The following is a 22,529-nucleotide window of genomic DNA, read 5'->3' on the forward strand; positions in this document are numbered from 1 at the left end:
ACAGGGCCCCTGCAGCAGCGTATCTTCCCTGCCGGCCACCCTCGTTTTCCCGGTCGCCCTGCTGCGGGAGGGCCAGCCGGGGGCTCGGGGAATTGCCGCCGCCGCTCCTCCCCTGCCTGCGCGTTCGCAGCCTTCCTGGGTGAGGATAGCAAGGGGCGTACAAAAGAAAAGGCGAGGTCTCATTTCTGCTCCTGGTTTCTTGCTTGGTACCTGATACTGTCTTCCTGGGAAACCCTGGGGCAGGAAATAATAGGGAGTAGGTTTTCACTCTGGCAGGCTGGGAGAACGGTAAGAGGGTGTCTGAGAGATGCCAAGAGAGAGTGAGAAGACCAGCATCCTGCTTCTGAAATGCTGAGCAATGCTCAGCAGCTGGACCTACACAGCCTCTTGCCCAGCTCTCCCAAGTCTCCCCTCCTTGACAGGAGTTGGCCCAGGCCTGGCTGACATGGGGGCTCTCCCTCATCTCCACTTTCTCGTGTCTTCTGTCCAGTGTCCCTTAGCTTCTGCTTTCAGTCATATTAGCTGGGAGAGGCAGGCAGGCAGGCCAGGGCCTGGCCCTTTCCCTCCAGGGCTCCAGGTCAGGGTCAGGTCTGGCCTTCCATGATAGAAGTACTCAGTTACAGAATCACATCTGTGCAGGGCCAGAGGAAGAAGAACTGGTATCAGAATTGAGGCATAGGAACACTGAAGAAGAGCTAAGGGGAGGAAGAGCCCTGGCACAACTGGTTGAAATGTCGCATGACATGGCTGCAGCAGGACTATGAGGATGTGCTGGCAGGGCTGTCAGGGTTACAGGGATATTGAAACCTGGAGTGCCTCGGGTGAGTGCTCAGACGACTAGCAGAGCAGTCTGAAGAGTTCAAATGGCACAGTGATGAATGGACCTCCACTGAAATCTCTAGGTACATTGGCAGAATTGTAGAAGAAGCTTGGTATTGCAGGTATGAGCCGAGGCGCATTGGAAAGGGCTCAGGAACGAAGCCAGGAGGCAGATGCTGCAGGTCACAACTGAGCACCAGCAGAGCTGGGCTGTGCTAGCAGGAGGTGCTCTGGCAGAGCTGCTGGAGGGCACTGGAAGAGGGTGACAGGGAGTTCTGCAAGGTAGGTCGTCGATGCTCTGGCAGTGCGGGAGGGGGAGCCCAGGGCACTGCAGAATAGCACCATACTGCAGAGGCGAGGACTCAGGACTGAAGTGGCACTGGGTGCAATAGGTTGAGGGGGAGGTGTTCAGTCATTTCTGCAGACACAAGTGGCACTATCCTTCGAGCCTATTAGGCTCCCACTTCTGCTCCAAAGTTCACATCCATCCTGAAATGCAAGAGAAACATTCAGGCCCCACATGGGAAGGGAACCAATGCCGTGCCAGACATCAAGACCATCTGTTAAGCACCACCCATGTGAAACTCAGTTATGGGTTATTAATCACTAGCAGCAGGAGCCCTGTTATTTGCAGCAATGCTTGAGGACCATGTGAGAGTCCCTGTTGTGCTAAAGTGAGAAATACGAGGGATCAGTCAGTCCCTGCCCCAAAGGGCTTTCAACAGCCCAGCTTCTGTAGCTTAGTTCTCCTGTGATGAAAGGGGATAGCGAAGTCTGGCTTGTAGGTCACTTTTGAGGAGAGGAGAGAAGGATGTCACAAAATGTGATAGCGGTTGGCTTCGCTGTAAAAGGCAGGCAGTAGTCTGTGGGAGAGTCTACAGTCTATGTCCTGGTCAAGAAATTATAGTTCTTTTCTCCTTGATGGCTTTTCCATTTGCCTTGAAAGTCAAGCAAAGCTTCATTTAAGAGCCAGGAGCAAAAGCTGTTATCAACTTCAATGAGAAACAGGCATTCTTTTGGTGTCCTCATTGCAGAAAGGAACCAAGAGAAATAGAGAGCTTAGGGAGCTCAGACTAGTGCATAAGTCAGTGTGAGTTGTTTGGTTTCTTTGTGGGGTTTTTTGCGTTTTTTTGGGGTTTTTTGTTTGGTTGGGTTTTTTTTCTTTCCTCATTATGCCTTGTAGCAAAGCCATCATGAAAACCCCCTTTGGCCATATAAGGGGGGTGAGTGGGATGGACAGAGAGAGAGATTGTGCCAGAGAGGAAGAGGAGACCACAAAGACAGCTGGTCTTGGAAACACGCATGGTTTATTTTTGTGTGTTCTTTCACTGTTGCACAACAGAGGCCCTTGGAACTTGGATCCGTAACAGCGTTGAGGAGTCAGATCCCAAGGAGGCTGTGCACTCTCTGTGTTTCCTGGGATTTTGATTCTTTGTTTTTCTTAGAGGGAAATAAGAAATTCATTCTGATTTCTGCTCTACTTGGTGGCTACATTAATACTGGTTTTGGAATGAATCAGATCAGGATCATGGCCACCCTGATGTGTTGTCTTCCAGCCTCACAGTGCTGACCACCAGGACTCAGTCTTGTATTAAACATATTTTCCTTTTTTCTTCTACATCCCAGTGGATTTCAATCTGTTTGAAGAAGCAAATTAATATCTAGCATAGAGGAAAAATAAATGTCTCACAAGCAGTGAACAATTTTTTGGAGTCTGTGTCTAGTGCCCCTTTAAAATCAGTGGAAAACCTTGTGGCTTATCTTGAGCAGGACCGGACCCAGATCTGGCAGTCGCTACTGTGCTGGTGTTATGAGAGTTAATTCTGAAATCTCTGAGCTGATGATTTCCGGTAGTTGGGCTGCAACCTGCAAATGCAAAATTTGGCACAGCTCATCTTCTTGAGGAGAAAGTCTTTCTAACAGGTTCACCTCCTTGTCAGCAGGGGAGTGAGCCTGGCCAGGCAGGGGACTTCAGCAAGTTAGAACAAATCTTTTTTCCATGTGAGGACATTCCTAGGCTGACAGAATCTTTATCCCTGAATAATAGGAAGGGAAAGCCATGATTCCTTTTTGTTTCACTAGGAGCTTGTGAAACAGAGGGAGGAACAAAGTTGGGACTGTGTTTATTGAAGGTTCCCATGTGCTGAATCCTCCTGTCTCCCCTGAGCTATTTTGCACCGTGCTGGGTCAGCTGCTTTACCAGAGCCTGCAGCAGTGACTTCACGGCCCCTCTTTCCACATCCTCATTGCCTCAGCTGATGAATAATGCGTGCCTCTGGTTGACAGATAAAATGAAGAGATTTGTGCATGTTTTGTCTTAGTGATGAATTAATTAATTTGCTTTCTCTTTTTCTCCTCCAGCTGTTTGTTCTCTCTCTGTGCTTAATGGCTGTGGAGCAGGGCTGCACAGAGGCGATGTGTGATGCCTTGTGCAGATTGTCCCTGCCTGCAGGGACTGCACTGCAGCTATGGGAGCAGTGGTTGGCACGGGGTAGTTTCTCTTCATTTTCACTTTGTGGGGCCTAGGCTAGCCCAGGCTGTTGTACAAGTCACAGGAAAAAGTGTAGGTCTGTTGTGAGGACTGGTATTGAGCAATCACCAGATCTTGTAGGTATAACTCTCAGGCCTGAATCAATTCTTAGAAGTTCTGTTATTTTTATGAAGCATTTCCTTCTGTTATATCTTTTTTAAAATCAGCAAATGAGAGCAAATGCTTGGACAAATCAAGAGAGTGCTTCCATGAAATAGGCAGGTATTGTGCAAACCAGTGTCAAAGACTACCACACACAGCTCTAGCAGTTTACCCTTTTTAAAACGCATATGTCCTTGCTGCTCCTCCAGTGTTGTGACTTACTCATCTCAAGATTCTATGTTCCTGCAATCCTGCCTTTTCTTTGTGATAGGAAACGAATTCCCCATCCTTGGCACTGCCCATTCCCCAGTACAAAGCAGGACCTTTCCTGTTTCCTCCATCACCAGGAGATTACTTTCAGCAAAGGTTGGTAGCTTTAACAAAATGGGAAAAAATCACTCTGTACAGAGCAGTCAGTGATCCAGTAAAATGAACTTCACTCAGATCTGAAATTAAGGTTGCAATTAAGTTCCGCAAAGGTGAAAAGCTAGAAGTCTGTCTACTTTCTGTGGCTTGCTTTTATTCTCCTATCAACGATGCCTAATTTTTTGGCAAAGACTAGTGCTGCTGTATGCCTGAATGTTTACATTCCTTTCCTCAGAGATATTAACAATGATTAATTATTTTTAAAGGATGGTGAAATCTGCTTAAATTATCTCAAGCTGTCTCTTCAGAAATCGAAGCATCTATACTCACTCCCTTGTAGTTTTAAGTGATCATAATTGGGCTTTTCCCTCCCTGTGCTGACTCTGTAGCTCTTCTGAGAAAGCACAGTTTTCAGTAGTTGAACACAGAAAAAATTGGGTATGTACAAAGACTGTTTCCTCAAAATGAGGTTGCTATTTGACTTATCCTTTGCATGCTTTTACATGAAACAATTTCTGATCAGGTGCTTTCACTTCTTATTCTGTGCACTATATTAACTGTTCCCAACTTGGAATAGTTTGCATTGATCTCCAAAACTGATGTTAAAGTCTGTTCACCTGGTACTTGTTCTTAGGAGTTCCCAATGGTCTTATGAGATCTGGACGTGAGAAACTTAATGTTATTGTTGAACCCTGTCAGTCTTTTTTGATACATGTCTCTGTGCTCTTTGAAACATTGCTCAGACTGATGCTGCTAAAGGTATAGTTTCCTCAGACATTTTTAAAAGGGCCCTCCTCTGAAAGCTACTTTGTGCTTGCTCAGTATCTCATAGCACATTTTGCAAAAGTGGGAATGCTAGTCCTAGTCAGAATTAGATCAGGGCTTTCTTCCTCCTTGTATTTCCTTTGCAATTTAGACTAGAGAGAGGTTGCTTTTCTGTTTTATTTCTGCTTTTGGGTAATACAGCCCTGACTTTTCAAGCAACTGCCACATTCTGCTGCAGAGGTGACTACATTTCAAAGACAGGTGAAGGATCCTGCTGTATGCCTTGTATAGGCATTGAAGTTGTAAAGAATATTGGGTTTAGTGACATCAGCTGTGTAGTCAGAATACTGCAGAATTAGAATTTTACCTTTTATAATATTTCTACATTTTAAAATACGATTTTATCTTAATAATTCTTGTTTCTCTTGTTGTTTTCTTGTTCTTTATCTTCTTTTGCCATGGCATGACCATATATATTTGAACAGTGTTATGACAGCCACTGGGTTATTATATACTGTGCTGTTGGGAGCTCCAAATTCCTTACACATCTCACTAGAAGGAGGAAAATGCACCTAGGTCATGTAGTGTGGCAATACTGACAAGAACAGAATAGTCTCCAGCTGGTGGTGGGGAAGTTCCATGATTTGCCGTACAGAAGGTAACCAAATAAAGAGCTGGAGCTTCTAAGTGCAAGGAATATAAGTTTTGTCTAGGAAGTACGAAGGATGACCATTCTTCTATTTTTTTCCTTTTCCATGTGCTGTGCTTTAAGAAGACCAACTCTCTGTGTGGTTGCCCGGGATGACGGTCCTGTGCTGGTTGGCTGCCTTGTTTTCTTTTTTGGTTTTTTGTGTGGTTTGGTTTCACGGTTTTGTTTTTTTTTTTTTTTTTGGTTGGTTGGTTTGGGTTTTTTTTGCACTTGCTGTCCTGGTGGGCTTTGATAACTATGAAAGGTCATTTGTACTAGCAAAAAAAAAAAGATTGTTTTCATGTCTTCTGTGTAACCTCTGTACACAAGATGACATGCAGTTGACCAATGGCTCTGCTTTGTTCTGTGACCTTGACAAGACATTACTTTACTTTCTGACATGTTTTCCTCATCTGTGAAATGAAGAGAAAACCATTTTTTTTGCCTAGGTGAGGTGAGCAGTTCTGGTGCATCCGTGTGCTTTGAGATCCATGGCGGGGAGCCATAGAAATGAATGAAACCCCAGTCGTCCTCTTGGGCTTTAGGTGTCAGAGAACCTTAAAAGGGCAGCCTGCTTGTATCTTTTCTTGAAGGACAAGCAAGACACCTTCAATTCTGAACATAGATCCTAGTCATGTTTTCCCTTATGGCTTTAAAGCCTGCACAGGCTCTAGTGCCAAATCCCAGCACTGGTGTTTCTGAAGGAGCAGGAGAGCATTTTGGCAGAGTGCTGGGTGTGCTGAACTCCAGGCAGCCACTGGAGCTAGGGACCTGTGATTCACCATTGCTCTCTCACCACTCTTGCATATTGCTTCTCTTGGATTCTTTGTGTGTGTGTTGTTTTTGCACGTTAAAACAACTACTTATATACCCGAGTGACTTTCCCCCAAACTATGAATTTAAAGTACTTCCGAAACTGTCTTTTAGAATTTGAATATAATTATATGCTTTGGGTGTAAATTGTGGGTTTTGCTACGTAAGAAACTAATGGAAATGATCTGCCTGTTCCTGTAGTTTACAGATTATACGCTTTATATCTGGGGATGTATATTTAGGCTGCTTTTCTGTATGGTGTATTAAGATGAAAATGAAGTTAGTGTGAGCTATAGTGGTTGTGAAGCATGAATAGTGGGGCTGATAAAGGACATTACTAAATTGATCCAGTGCTAAGGTTTACTTTATCGTCTCTTAGTTTTGCATCTTTCATCTTTTTGCATTCTTGATGATGGAGGGCAGAAAAGGGGGAGGTATTTTACAGTCTATAGAGGGTCTTGTGTCTGCAGTAGATCAAGGGACAGGGTGAATGAATCAGAAAGACGTAAAAATATTGCTAAAAAAAGACCCTTTGCTTATTCTGTGAATACCACATAGTAAAGAATGAGGGAAGATTTTGTTTTCCAGAGGGCTCAGGAAGAGAGTACCATAAGTTTAGTCAGCAGTCCAGGCTCCATTTAATAACTTCAGAATGAATCTGTTTCCATGCTATCCTTGGAACTTGATTTTGAATTTAGAATAAATTCAGCATATTAATCAGGCCAAATTATTGGAAAACTATTAATCCACATTAAGAAGATCAAATCATTGGAAGGGAAGGGGAAGTTTGGTTTCTTTTTCCAAAAGTTTGATCTTTAGCTTTGTACTCCATGACAAGAACTGATTTTCTGGGCGTATTTGGTGAACACTTTGGTTTCCTTTCTCATCTGCTGCACTGCCTGGTGAGGGTTTTCATGGCTTCCTGTCATGGCTGGATCCTGCATTTACAGCAGCCTCCTGCTCCTGCTCCAGCTGGTTTGCTTAATAATCCCAGCCAGTGGAATGTCCTCCACTGCTGGTGAAGACTTCAACTACGAGCGCGAGGAAAAAGCAGCAGAGTATGGAAATTCCCCGAGTAGCATTGGGAAGGCAACTACAGGGTGGTTAAGGGAGAGAACACATAATAGATACGATAGACCTGAAACTGTTGAAGAATTCAAATGTTTCTGAAGAAGAGAATTAAAAAAAAAAAAAAGAGAGAAAAAAAAAGAACTACTTGATTAATTTTGTTTGGTTGTTACATTGACTGGACTACATGTAGAAAATGGGTTCTGCCAAGGTCTCTACTTGGCTTCTACTCCAAAAAGATTCTCACTGTCTGATTTAACACTTAGGAATCCCTGTGTTTTTTGGATTAAAGCCTTCATCTTTTGTAACTTCCCTGAGTTATGGTGATCATCTGAGAGTTTCACTCCAAAGACTCTTGGAGCTAGCAGTTATATAGGCATGTTTACTGAGTTACAAGCACTGTGGATCTTTTAGTATCTGGTGAGATGAAAATGGAAACAGTAGGTAGAAAACCTGACATTTTTCTCTTTCCTTTATTTGTTCTTGATTTACTTGTCTAATGGTAGCTCATCTCAGCTTTTCTTATGTTCTGAATATGCTACTGATAATTACGATGTTCTGTGCTTTCACAGGAGAGTTTGTCATTCACTGATGTTCACTGAGTACAGTGTTTAGGAATGCTGGTGGCCTGGATAGGACCTAGTGTAGTCCTAAGTTTATGTGGCCTACATCTAGTCATGTGCTTGTGTAACATCTCTGTAGGATTGCAGGAGGACCCCTGCTCCCTCAATGTCATCTTTTCTTTGTAGTTTAGTAATGAATGCCAAGGCTATTCTGAGTTTCCCTGATCTTGCTCCCCTGTCTACAGTCCAGCATATTTCTGTCAGAGTAAGTTTGGAAGATACTGATGGCTTTGAATGCCTTTTCACTTTTTATTATCTCACCATGGAGCCTGCTCTCCTTCCTGTCCCCTCATGCATTCAGAGGCAGTTCATTAGAGGCAAGGAAAAGACAAAGAAATTAATTTTCCTTGAGAAATGTATTCAGCACCTTATAGAGGCTTGAAGAAAAGAAGCAGAGCAGAGAATTCTTACTAACTTCTTTTGAAACAATTTTTTTCTGTGGAGAATCTAGGGACAAAAAGTGTCTGTGCCCTACAAACATCCATTTACCTGGTAACTTACTTTTCTGACACGAGGCACTGTGAACATGCCAGGATTGCAGCAGTCTGGAAGAGAATAAGGTGATGTGGGTGCCTGTTCTTCAGAATTGATGTGCATTTGCTTAGTATAAAAAGAATGTATCTTGTAACCAAATATCAAGGTAACAAATTCTGCTCAGATGGCAGGGTGGCAAATTCTGCCAGTGGTGTATATCAAAGCTTATTTCAGTTCAGGTAATTGTTATTCCAGACAGGTTTTTTTCTACTTAACAAGCCATATACTCGGCTACTTTTCCTGGCCCAGTCATTAGGAAATATACACTGGCAAAATGAGCAGCCTCCCCTACTGGTCTAATTAATACTTGATGACCGTTTGAAAAACGGTCAAAACCTGAGCTTTTTGTGCATTCCTTGATAAGAAATTTTGCCACTGATGTCAGTGAAGCCATATTCCAGTTGTTAATGAGCAGTGCTGAAGAGGTTTTTCCTCAGCAGCAGCATGGAACAGAACTGAGGACAAGAACCTGCCCCAAACATTTTCCCTAGCTCTGCTCCTGGCTTACCTTGATATACTGGATGGTGAATCCTACATTGCCAGGTGATTCAGTTTGTCTGTGCTGTAGTGCAAAAATATGATGATTTTTTAAAATCTTGTTAGATCCTGACATAACATATATGAAAGGAAAAGAACTGTATTGTTACTTTTCTTTCCCAACATTCTGGAAAGGTATTTTCAAACTTCAGCCAGAATATTTGGTCCTTGGAATTTAAGGAACTTTACAGTAGTATGGCTCCTGGTACTTTCTTTGGAAGAAGTCCTGGGAATTCATCCCTGTAATGTCCTGAGAAGGATGGGTGCCTTTTTAGGAAGCCAATTCTGCAAAGAAATACTGATTCTCAACCTAAGAATACATGGGAAATGCCTGGGCTGTGTGGTTAAATGCAGTGTTTTGTTTCAGTCCTTTGTGAGAGCAGTTTCTGCTGCTGGTGATGGTTTCCTTCACTGCTTCAAGGAGCATTATGGACATACATTTCTCTTCACTGGTTTTAGAAATCTGAGGGGATTTTTTAGAACAGTGACCCAAAGAGCTGACTGTATCACCCCAGCCTCTACTTCCATTGCCCCTGTTTGCTGTCTTCTGCTTCTGCCACAAGTTAGATTTTGTCTGCAACTGTTCAGTCAATTCATTTTACCAAAAATTGTGAACAAAATCACTGAGGTGATTTTAGCAATCAAGGGAAAGCGGAGAGGAGGGAGAAAAGAGGAGGAAGGTGGAAATTAAGCTGAAGTGTAAATTCATTCCCATGCTTTCTTTCCCTTTGATCAGAAGTAAAGGAGGGAAGCATTAGAAGAGCCATTGAAGACCCAAGTAGTTCTCAAGAAAAGACACAGGCAATTTGAAGCTAGAGGAAAAAATACACTAAAGAAACAGGACAGGAAGGAGCAGTATTAGAGCTCACCAATGGGGCTGCCCCATTGGCTCCTCTTCATCTGAGCTGAGGAGTTTCAAGTGCTCTGCAGAAGGCTGTGGAATATGCATCTTGTCCACCAGAGCCCCATGTTGCTGATGTTCAATGTACAGTGGTCTTTTAGCCACACACTTTTTTGATCTTGGATCTAGACTTCAGAGTATTCCATATGTTTTGTATGTCCAGTTACTGTGATGATTGGATCACCCATTTAGCTTTCTTTTTTATTTTTTTTTTAACCATGTGTTTTTGGAAGTCTTATTGTCAATATCTGGAACAAGACATTAATAAATTTAGCTTATTACCTATCAGTCTAAAGATTCAAGGCACATTTTCTATGGAGGGAGAAAGGATGGATTCTGCTGCTTTTCGGCAAGGGGAGAGCTGTGCAGTGCTTTATTTCTGTTGCTAAGAAGGTCACTAGGACAGGCCCAGGTAAAGGCAGGGCTGCATGGCAGTCAGCAGCGGTGCCTCAGGGTGTGTGCTTGCCCTGTCTGTGCTCCTCTGTTACACAACAAGAGACTAAGAGGAGCAGTTTGTTCAAATGCAGTGTCTGAATAGTGGGCATTTTTGCCAGGGCACCCCTCTGTGTGTACATAGGGATATGTGTAGTATTTCTCCTTGGAGAACCTCTCTTCTCTTCAGAAGCAGTGTCTGGTTTTTACGTTTCTGCTGAGGTTTAGGATGCTTAATTCATGTCCATAGGGAAGCTGAGTTCAGATTCAGGAAAGGGCTAGGGGCTGTGTGTGAGACTATTTCCCTCTAAATACTATGTAAAGACAAAGCAGTCATATCTGCAGGTGCTCTTTCTTTTATCCCATTTCACTGCCTGGGCAACCATTCTACAGCAACCCTTTTCTATAACCTTTTTGGATTCCTGGATTCAAGGGCACCTTCTAGAGAGCATGATTCAGTCCCTGGCCTTCATGTAGCTGAATTCGACTATGCTTACAGAAGGCCTATTTAGTCAAGAAGTTTAAAATACGGCAACAAAGTCCCTGATATATTATAATAATGAAATGGCACCATTTTATAGAACTAATGATTTCTAATTATTTCTAAAGTAAATTATTTATAGCTATAATAAGTATTAAAAATAATTTATTATTCTTACCTATATGATCCTCAAACAAAAAAGTATGCAATAGGTGACTCTTGTAAAAGACAAGATTTCTGTTTTCTTTGCTGTTTTACATCACCCTTGGTTTGCATGTCTTTGCCTGAATCACAGAAAAACAGTGCAGTCATTCCAAAAGAATTTGTGGTAAAGTTTTAGGATCCTGCCATGCAAACCTGGGCTCTATAGGTTCATGGACAACACTTTACGATTAGAAAATCATTTGGAGTCTTTATAGTCTACAGTCTTGTAGGCTACAGTCTTACAGTAGCAAAGATTCAGGAACTAAAAAAGATTTTTGGCTCAAATTACGGTTGAGTCATGGTCTCTGTCAGTAATCTCTGAGGACAAGGCTTGGAAAATGTGTGAGTGAATGTAGAAATGCACTGATAAAGAAATCCTGCTTTAGAGTTGAGGTGAGCAAGGGACTAAACTGTCCCAGAATGCTGAGCTGCAGCTCACAGTACAATCAATGATATGTCAGCACCAATTTTGGTTAGATGTTGATACACAATTTGAAGAGACGTATTCAACCTGAAGGAAGAAATTAATCACAGAAGATTATAAGAATTTCCATACACACTGGTCCATCTGGTCTGGTATTCTCTCTTGACTGTGGCCAGTGCCAGATGCCACAGATGGACTCAAATAACCTCTTTGATATGCTTAATTGTATATCCCATGGGAGGGTTGTATTTTTTTTCCTTGACCTCACAAATGGTGATCACCTTATGCTGTAAAGAACTGAGAAGGAGACTCACTGCAATTTTATCGTGGTTATAATAATTTTATATGCCATTCTGTATTAGTAAGTCTTTTTCTTTTACTGACTTTTTGTTTAGCTATTTTTAAATTGCTATCTCAAAGCATTTTATGCAGCTTCTTAGACCATTACAGCACTGATAGAAGGCAAGCAACCAGTTTTTGTATTTCTTATTCCAAGATGAGAAAATAGGACATGGAGAGGCAAAGCAGTTTGCTGAGTCAGAAACTGTTGCCACATTTAAACAGCCCGAGTTCTGCTGAAATCCCAGCGTTTACTGCTTTCTGTCACTTCAGTCCAGGTTATCAGGGTGCTTAATTGGAAGCACCCAACAGGCTTGGAGGTTAATAGAATTTAGGTTATCTGAATGTGTCTGTGCACAAAGTCAAAGCTGACAGTACAACCTGGCACTGGTGGCATCGGGTCCAGTACACTTTTCATGTTGCTCTTGCCTGGTGGCATGGTTGTGTTTCTGTCTAGGATTTCTTTGCTGAAATACATGTACAGGCAAGGGAGGCACATAAATAATTAGTTTGACACTACCAGGAAGCATTGACCATCATGATTAATGTCTATGTACTTTGAGTCTAATATGTCTAAAATGCTTACTTTTTTGTCTTAAAAAATTATGGTTTGTGGGTAGATTGTTGGTACAGTGCTTGTCTATATCTTCCTGAAATATTTGGCTTGCTGCACATGAATTACAGCATCGGACCTCTTTTTCTCCCTAAAAGGAACCCACATCATGGACTTCTGAGGACTAGAAGTATGATGTGTGTGTGTGAGAGAGAGACTACACGTTGCTTTTCAGAAAAGCTGATTTTGTTTGCATTTTTGTCTAGTAATAAAACCTCAGCCATGTTAAATGCTGCCAGAAATGTTCTCTCTTCTGCCTCCAAACTGTGACATTAAGCCTGTTGTGTCCAGGGTCAAAGAGCAGCTGCCATGTACTTACAGTGTTTCAGTTACAGTCCCCATGGTGCATAGAAATAAGTCTTTTCTATTCAGGGTTTCCATCTAAACTAATGTAAATCTTTCAGAGAGCAGTCTAAGCAAGGGCTATAGAAACAACAACTTGTGTATGGGTCATGGTTTGACCCTGCTTTCTGCTGTCACTCTAGGCAAATCAGAGCTTCACCTCTGCATGTTCTAAACTCCCAGGTGGTAATGGGGAGTTGAAATACTTGCATATTTCTTAATCTTGGGAGACATAACCAGCCTGATCTTACTTTCACCATTACAAACCAGAAGACATTTGGCATCAAGAAGAGTCTGTAGTGCTGGGCCTGTGCTTTCAGCTGCAGGTCATGTCAGTTCCCTTTTGCTGTCACAGTCTGTACCTGCCTATCTATAGAAGTAGCTCTGACCTGAGTATCCCAGTTTCAGCCTCGGCTGTACATTGTGCCAACTTCAGATGAAAATCTTTATTGATCTCCTGTATTTGTTTAGCAGTTGGCAGACTCAGCCACAGAAAAGGGACTCCAGAGAACTTACGACCTGGGAAGAAAGGACTTCCATTTGTTGTTGTAACGTATGATGTGAGTAGGGTACAGAGAATGTCCCATCTATTTTAATCAAGATTTTTTATTTTTTTCCATCTCTGATATGGACAAAACTGCAAAAAGCTGAAAATGTTGAGCTGGCTGTTCCAAGGAATTCAGAGAAGATCAGTCCAAGTATCTTCTTTAAACAGTTACTGCTTGAGGGAGATTGGTCACATCTTTTTGTGAAACATCCAAGAACCTGATGCAAAATAACAGTAATACAACCCTTTCTCTGTGCATAAACACACCCACTGTACGCATCTGCTTATGGCTTAACACCATATTCAGGAATTTAAACAGAAAACCATTAAACTTCTAGAGCAAAACTAGTATCATTAAAATATGTTCTCCCAAAACTCAATCCTTCCCTACAATGCCTGTACCCTCAGACTAGTTCTGCAACACTCTTGCCAAATTCATCCCCAGAAACAAGATTAATTTAATGAAACCAAGCCACAGACTGCCTGGTTTCTGTAGTTGCCATAGTAAAACGTCACTCACAGTAAACAGTCCAGAGCCCTGGATTTAACACATGTATGGTCCAACCTATTAATCAGTGTTGCAAAGGTCCTCATGGAACCAAAGCTGGGGAAAACAGAAAACTGCCATGTACCATGGCAAACTCACACAGACACTCAGTAAATAGAAACATCCAGTTAATGGGGGAGAACATTTTTCACAAATAACCACTCTAACCTATTAGCTCTGATACTCAAGGGAGTCCTTCAAAACAGTTTCAAAGAAAGATCTTAGAAACTAAAATTTGTAACTGCTAAAAATCAAGGGTTGAGGATAGCAATAATGATTTACTGTATGTTGTATTTCTTCTTATGTCCTGCTGCCTGTGAACTCTTCATATCCTATAGGCAATAATTAGTTCTCCTTCTGTTCAACTGAGGGGGAGAGCCTATTACCATTGCTAGTACCACTCCCCATGGATCTACAGGTAGCAGTACTCTTGCCTCAAATTGACTAATTTATTAGATTACAGTGTTAAATTCAGAGTATTGGTATAAACCTGCATGTAGTTTTGAAAGCTGTTGCTACATTTTTAGGTCTGAATAGGGTTTATGTTCCTTACATTTTGAATTTTTTCCTTCTATACTGGTTGGTCTACTAAAGGCAAATCTTGCTCGTTTATAACTATTAATCATCATGAGTATAACAACATAATTACAAAAGTTTCAATCTTTAAACATTTTTAAACTTTTTGAAGTATTTATTTATTGAGCTTTGCAAACAAAACATGTTTTTAATGGAACTTGAAGACTTGTTATTAAATGCCTAAACTTGTTTAAAACTGAATATAGAGCAATCCCTAAAAATAGTTTACTTCTGATGAATTACCCTTCAGTGGAAAATTCTCAACCAATGCTAGTCATAAAATGATCTGTACACAAATGCAAACAAAACCTCACATCTATGCCATTAGAACCATTCTGAAAGCCCGGGTTACATGAGCATTAATCCATTTAGAAAGCTCCCAAAATAGTTGCTGTTATTTCTATTGTACTTGATACATTGTAGCTTGAACAGCAGGAGGAATGAGAAAAATTTCTGGACTTCAGCTGTAGGTGACTAGGGCTCTGGAAGTGAGTATTCTAAACCATGCTTCTTTGCACAGTTTTAGGCTTAAAACTGAATGTTTATTGTATTATGACTCCATGGCTGGGATTTTAATTGAAGACAAATTTTTGAATTGAAATTTCTGCAGTGAGATTCTGGGAAAAAGCATTCAAAGACTGTGGAGCAGTGTCATACATCAGTTAAAAGGTCATTATATTATTTTAACTACCACTGTGTAATAACCCAGTGCTGTAGATTTTTCCAAACCCAGCTGTAGTTATGGGTTTGTTTAAGAGTCATTAATTCTGTTATGAAAAGATTTCATTGTGAACTTCTGCACTACTTCTGCACCAAGAAATTTTGGTCTGCAACCTGCTACTGGAGCAAGCCTGAACTGTGGCTCAATCCCACCACCACTGCAAGGTACTCATATTTTTTTGGTGTTTAAAGCTAAATAAATTTTAAGCCCAAACAAGTCACTGTTTTGGCAATAGGTTTTTTTAGGATAAACAATCCTGTACATTAATGCAATGCATTACAATAACTTGTTCAGACACATATAATGCAGTCACATTTGCATAAATGAATACTCCTTGCATGTCTCTACTCTAATTATCGATTTGCCTGCCTAAGCTAGATGTTTTAAAATTTGTTTCTCAGTGGCAGTTATCAAACAGAATATATAATTTTGATGAGATCACAGATGTGTGGGACAACATTCAGTCTTCAGTTTGCAAGATTTCAGTGTCTTTCTTACCAAACTGTTTCTTGCTAACATCACTGATACATATTGTTTGTGAATCCAGAGGAATGCAGGGTCTGAGAACCTTTTTCTGTATCTTGCATGTTCTGGTTTTATAATCCTCACCAATGCTGCAGTTTCCTCTTATGTGTCAGAATTGTGATAATGACACAGCTTTGTAAGGAATTTTCAGATGGGTAGTAGCTTTTGATAATGTAAAAGTCAGGTACTGTTGTAAGGGGACACACGAAAACCTTACGTATGTTTGCAACTACATACTACATTTAGAGTCCTTGATTTTGACCTTAATTTACCTGTCCTAAAATAATGTATACCAGAAGCATAATCCTTTTCATTGTGTGGTTATCAGACTAGGTATTTGGTGATATTTTTAAAGGGAAGATTCATTAACACCATGATCTTATCCAGTTCCTCACTTAATCTATATTGAGCTGCCTAGATGTTATTCATATTCCCCTACCACCAGCAAGTCAAGGTCTTGGGGAAACAGACTTGATGCATTCTGTTTATCCACTATAGTTCATCATCTAAGATAAGCCAGGGTTGTCTGCAAACTGCAATCTCATCAGGCAGGCTCAGATAACATCTCACTTGGCTTTTTTTGCTTATTCCATTAGCACAACTGTCCGGGAGATTTGGGATGCTCAGCTTTACCATGCTGGTGAGAGCAAATGATTAACTGGGGATTGAGATTTAGCCATCATTGGCTCCATTTAACATGACAACCCTTTTAGTTGTTACACTGAACCTCTGTAAGGCTGTACTCCCAGAGAGCATTTAAACAAGAGGGAGATCTGTGCACCATTACTCTTTAAAAAGAGCTTAATTCATGTCTCTAAAAAGGATTTTCTTTTCTCCCTTCCCATTGTTGTTGCTTTCACGTGCAACTATTCACTAGCACTATCATTTTAGAGGTAAAAGGCAAGTAGGATCCCTAATTCCTATTCATTGGTCTTTCTTCTTACAGCCTAAATAGCTCTAGAGATCCAAGCAGCTACCACTGGTGTGTGCATGTAGCAGCAGTGGTTGTATACATGTGGTCAGGACCACTTAGCATTCTGTGTCTCTTCTTGCAAAGCACCAGTAAAGCAGTTCATTCAGACTGTCCTTAACCTGAATAGTTCATAATTTTTACATGAAATTGTGGGCAAGTGAGTAGCTAACCCCCTAGAAACACTGCTTGGTAGGTCTGTAGGTAGGATGGTAGATGTGGAAAATTCAGTCTGTGTTGTGTTGAAAGGAGATGAATGCTACCCCCATTTCAGTGCTTGTATTTCTTACATTTCAGTGTGGAAAAGAGAGGAGAGAGTGCAGCAAGGAGTGAGTTAACTGCCTGCCTTTCTACAGAGCTGGGCTGGAAAATGTTTCTCAACTTACCCTTTCAATATAGAGGTTTTGATGCTTTTTCTCTTCACAGGGTTCAAAATAGATTTGGTTTTTATGTTCTAAGGGGGCTTACTACAGTTATAACCATTTTGATAACAGTTCCAATAACATTTTTGATAATAGAATTAGCATTTAAAATGTTGTAAAAATGAAAAATGTTGAAAAGTAAAATACTGCCATTTTTAAAACACCACTTTTCAATTTCAGAAGTCTTTAGTTTTAAAACATTAAAGCAACTAATTATCTAAGAAAATTGGAAAATCGGCACCAGAACACTGCCAAAGGAAGCAGAGACTGGGGACGAGGAGGGCTAGGATAGTTCTTCACATCTAACTGTGATGAACTTCCCTTGCATGGGAAGATTGCTTGTTCTAGAGAAGCATATCTCTAGATGACAGTCAGGTGTGACAGGAACAAGAAGGCATTGAGTTGAATCACCTTGTGTTTATTCCTGACATGTAATATGAAAGTATTTTAGTCCTTTGCCCAGCATGTCTGGTATTAAACTTTCCCAATCCAGCAGAGATCCCCAAAGGCTGTTGAACACAGTCAACTTTGTGTTCAGAAATAACCACATCCATACCAGAGATTTTCAGGGGAGACCAAAACTGGGTTATTTCTGTTGCTGCATGACACAGCTGAGAATTCTCAAAGGTTCTCCAGTCTGCCAGTGCTGGAGAGAGATAGGATGCAAATACTGAGTCTAATGGACCTAATTTGGAAAGCTTCACTCTGCAGTGGAGGGCAGTGCATAGGTCCTGCCTATGGTATATGGTTTCTGCTGGGATCCAAAAAGGACACTGCTGCTTCTGTTTTTCATTCCCCGTTCCAGGCTGCAAAGCCTAGCCTTTCCGAGCATGTAAATTGTCTTTTTAACTGGCTCCTGCAGTTAAGAGAGAGAGGGAGCTATACAAAAAGTATAAGGTACCTTCACATATATATCCAGAACTCTGTTTCTGGGCTGTTACCTATGTTTACATACCATAAGGATTTTCTTGTCATCTAACAGCCTCTCAGCTGTGGTTTCCTCTCATTCCAATGTTTGGACACTTCTGTTTGTGCAATCCTCTGGACTGAAATACATTTATGAAGGAGAGTTCTGATGTTTCCCCAGGTTAAACAATGTGTTCATGAGCTGGTACAATGTGCACAAGAAAAAGCAAGAACACATACTACATACTGCGAAATTATGATTTAAGTTCAGATACAGCAGGAGAGTACTTGGTTTTCATCCGAGGTCTGTTCTGCTGTCTTTAACTGAAATCTTCCAGGTTTGTGTTGATACCACTAATAGCAGAATGTGGACCAATTACCTTGTAAATAAAAAAAAAAAAAAACAACAGGTAGATAGTTGACTTTTGGAAGGCTGCCTAGGCTATTATTTTTATTTCTTTTGCTTGCACAGGGAACTTTGTGCCTGACACAGAAGTGTGGCAGCAGAGCAAGGCATATTCTGGGGCAGAAGGTGGGTGGATGGGAGGAGGAGGTTGATCAGCAGGGGCAGATGGGTCCCACAGTGCCTCTCTGAGTCAGCCAGGCTTATTTTAGCAAGTGTGTGTGCGTGTGTGTGTGCGTGCGCATGTGCTCATTAGGGAACTTACACATTCATTAGACTGAAGATCTGAACAGATGAGGTGAAAGCCCCTTTCCCTTCATTGTTGACTCTGGTGTTAATATTTAAGATACACAGGATAACTTCTCAGTAGGTATCAATATATTGACGCATTCTACTCAGTGACTATAGCAGAGCTATGCCAGCTTACACCCAGTGGGGATCTGACCCCCCCTCTCTGTTTTTTATCTGCTTCAGGTGTCTTAAAAAAAGAGAAAGAGAGAAAGTAACAGATTGCATATGATGTAATTTCTTCCCTGGTTTATCCGGTGTGTCAGTCTTTCCTTGTCAGAATCCAGAAGGGAAGCTGTGACTTGGAAAAATGATGCATTCAGTATGTTGTGCTACACCAAAACTCCAAGCAGTTTGTCCCTTGCCCTAAATCTTAATATGAAATCTTATTTTATAACTTGAAAGAGGACAAGTTCCTTGTAGACCCCATATTGCATTTAAGGATGAACTCAAAAAGGAGCAGGAGATCTGCAGTTGTTAAAAATCAATATTAATTGTACAAAATCTGTCAAATTCTATGTTTAACTGGATGATGTTTTCTTAGGCCTCTGGTGGAGGACCAAGAAGTTGGTTCAGCATGGTTTTGGGGACTGTGCCACACAGTGGCCATTGACAAGGCAGCGTGACAGGTCTTTCACTCTGGGTAAGAAACATGCTGTTTCAAGGCTTATGCCCAGAAATGAAGATGAGACCTAGGAGGTACAGAAGCACATATTCCCAAAATGTCCTAGAGCAGATTGTAGTTAATAATGTTGTTGTGGCTGCAGTGGTGTTAGTGTGTAAATGAAGCAAAGTTAGTAACCCACTGATACAACTGGTCTGTAACAGACTAGTTTTTTGACATGAAAAAGATTTTGTGTCTGATACTTTGCCTATTTATTCCAGCTGCATAATTTGTTCTACTAGACTACATCAATTCCCTCTTACAGCAAGGTTTGTTGTCCTTTCACTACAGGGTGTGACACTGGCTACTGCCATAGACACATACTGCACTATGTGGACCTAGATTTCATCTGGCACTTCCAGCATTTTAGTGCTGAGCTCACTCTTCTTGGGGCAGGTTGTCACTTGTGGAGATATTTGCGGTATAAGACGTGCAACTGGGGATCCTCATCATTCGTTGTCACTGATGTTGTCTAGTGCTAATTCTCATTTCTGGCTATGTTCCAATTATGTTATTTTTACTCTGACTCTTTACATTCTTCCTGCAGGCTTACTTGGATATTGACTTTTTCCTCATGTCTTGACCTGCAGTGTTTCATCATGCCTTTGTGAGCTGCTCATCAGCTTTCATGGTCCACATCAGAGGCAGTCACACCTCAGGGCGAGGCAGGGAGAGCAGAATTAGACCACCAGTGAATGCTTTCGCTGCTTCTACTCAGTAATATATTTTGTACTCAGGGCTGGTAGCAAAGCAAGGTGGTGTAACTGAATAAGCAAAGGCTTTCTAAAGATAGTGCCCTATTCACCCTGCCATTCAAGGAACAGAGCAAGATTGCTCTGAGGTTGGGAATTAGTGAGTGAATTCTCTTTTAGTCCTCCAGGTAGCTGATAAAACTGGCACACATGACGGAAAGCTTTTTGGGAGGTGTCAAGTGTGGGAATGCAGTCTGCTGGATAATACGCTGTACTTGGGCTTTGGGATTAGAAGATACCACTGCCAAATTCTTAATGCAGTAGCTAAAACTCTCAGGTTTAAAAGATTATTACCATTTATTTGCTTCATTTGCTCCCACCCCCAAACCTGCACCCCAACAAAGCAAAATTTTTCTAATCAGCATGTAGCTCCTGCTGTTGTGCTAGCTGACTTTATTATTTTTTTTTTACACTTTTTTTTTTTAATAGAAAAAGCCTGAGAAGGAAAAAAATGGGTGAGGATAGCTGAAGCTCAGTTAAGAGGGATTGGGACATGCTTTTGTAATTGATTTAACTCTTTATGCACACCAAGGGTAGCAGTGATCTTTTCTGCAGCAAAGCTAATGCGATGTTTTCTTTAGGGCTGCAGAGCACAACATGAGATGAGAAACCAAGAGTTCTTGTAAGGCTTCAGGGCTTGGAGCAGCAGAAGAGGGAAGGAAGGGGCTGCTCCTCTCCTGTCCGGAGGCAGCTCAGAGCCATGGAGCAGAGAGCATAGGATGTCAGGGAGCTCCTGTCTAAACAGTCACCCCTGGAATCTGCTTAAATTCTGCTGGAGACCAGTTTAACCCTGTATCATCAGTATTTTCCTCATGTTCTAAGTGTGATAAAAAGGGGTGTTTCACAGAATTTAACATATGTCTAATTGGGGCTGGCATGTTTCTGATTTATTTTCCATACCAGATGAAAGATGTTTCTCCTGTATGGTATTTGAACAAGTCCTGTATATAACTGCTAAGGGATTTTCATTTGTTTGCTGCACATTCAGCTGGCAGTCCTTTAGTATAGTGTCATGGCATGAAGATTTGTGATATTTAAGTCAAGCAGTGAAGTTTATTTGGTACTTCAGAATCACATGTAGTTACTAGAATTTTTTCCTAAATACTGGGGGTGACTTGCTTTTTAGTGTGTGATGAGTGGCAAGTTAAAATTCTAATTCCTATCTCCAGTTGCAGAGCAGAAATACAAGAGCATACAAAGAGTTACAATAGTGTAGCTGTAAGCAAGTGCAAATGAGATAAATTATTATTTGCAATTTCACAGCTGTTTACATGTCTAGAGCCAGCTAAAAGTATCCTACCGAAAAAGGACAATATCATTAATTCCATTTCATTGAAAATTGAGTTTTATAAGGAAACTAAATATAGTGAGATTACTGAGGCCTAGAGAAAAGAAGCATCTCATCAGGTGCACAAAACAGTTCTGTTGCAGAACAAGTAGAGTCCAGGAGCTACAGCGTATCCCAAGTTTACTAAACCAAGCCATATATAGGTGGTAGCAGTGGCAGCGTTCTCCTGTTAGAGTTTCATCTATTTTTGGATTTATACCTTTAATCTCAAATTGAGTAACCTACCACAGCACTTGGGGAATGGTAACCAACTTTAATATCCTGATGATACATTTTGTAGACAGCTACATTGATCAGTACTCTAGAAGTACCTTAGTTAGGCAGAGAAGCTGTATTGTGTCTCATTTCTGTGACACCATGAGCTTGACTGACATGATCTAGCTAAGAACAGAAAAGTATGTGCCATATCATTGTGATGATCAAGCTCCATGTACAGAGAGGTTGAGAAGTACCATTCTGTGGCCTCTACATTGTGAGTCTAAAGCCAAAAATGTGGGGTGCAAGTGGACGGTATGCTGCTCTTTGATTTCCAAGGCCCAAGTGCTTGTAAACTCTTTGAATGGATGGTACATTTTACCCACTGGGGGAAGTCCTGTGCCATGGCAATACACTGATGTGGACATCCCACCACAAAATTTTAAGTGATTTTAGGTGTGGAGTTTTCCTAGAGATGCTGTTCCAGAGCATTAACAGAATCCTTTTCTAAGTAGCTTTCTCTGGGATGTTTGGCATCAGTTACCTTTCTTCATCCAGTCTGGTCTTGTCTTCTCAAATTCTTCCTCAGCTCCACCCCTTGTTTTCCTACTGCAGCTTTTGCTAGCTGTGTGTAGGAACTGCAAGTTACTTTTTATTTATTTACTTTGAAAGACTCCCTTAGCTCCCATCTGTTTAAAATGCTACCTCTACTTGTTCTCCCCGATGAAAGCTTGAAGGAAGGGAGGGGAGAATAAGCTTCTCTCCCTAACCAGCAGCTTATATTTAGCTGAGAAAAAAAATTGCACAGATCTTTGGGCTACCTGTTGAGATGGAAAGGTTAGGCTCCTGAAGGCCAGGGTTCCTGCTTCTCACAGTCATCAGTTCTGGGCCAGGCCCATGGAGCAGCTCCTTTGCCCACTGTAACAATCACTCCAGTCCATTGTAAATGTTTCATTTGGAGACAGGGAGGGTTGGAGGGAGAACAAGAGTGAAAGTCCTGTTCCTTCCTTTCTGCCTTTTCTCGTTTCTTTCACATAGAAACTAAACTGCAGCCCCCAGAGCACCTTGAAGGATTAAATGCTGA

At 41.3% G+C, this 22,529-nt stretch overlaps 1 protein-coding gene across 36 annotated transcripts in view; it reads left to right on the forward strand.

Moving 5' to 3' along the window:
• Positions 1 to 22,529, forward strand: part of NRXN3 (neurexin 3) — a 985,030-nt gene that overhangs the window by 626,964 nt on the left and 335,537 nt on the right. The gene's annotated exons all lie outside the window — the stretch shown is intronic.

Source organism: Corvus brachyrhynchos, unplaced genomic scaffold, assembly GCF_000691975.1.
Source record: "Corvus brachyrhynchos isolate BGI_N302 unplaced genomic scaffold, ASM69197v1 scaffold115, whole genome shotgun sequence".
Lineage (NCBI taxonomy): Eukaryota > Metazoa > Chordata > Aves > Passeriformes > Corvidae > Corvus > Corvus brachyrhynchos.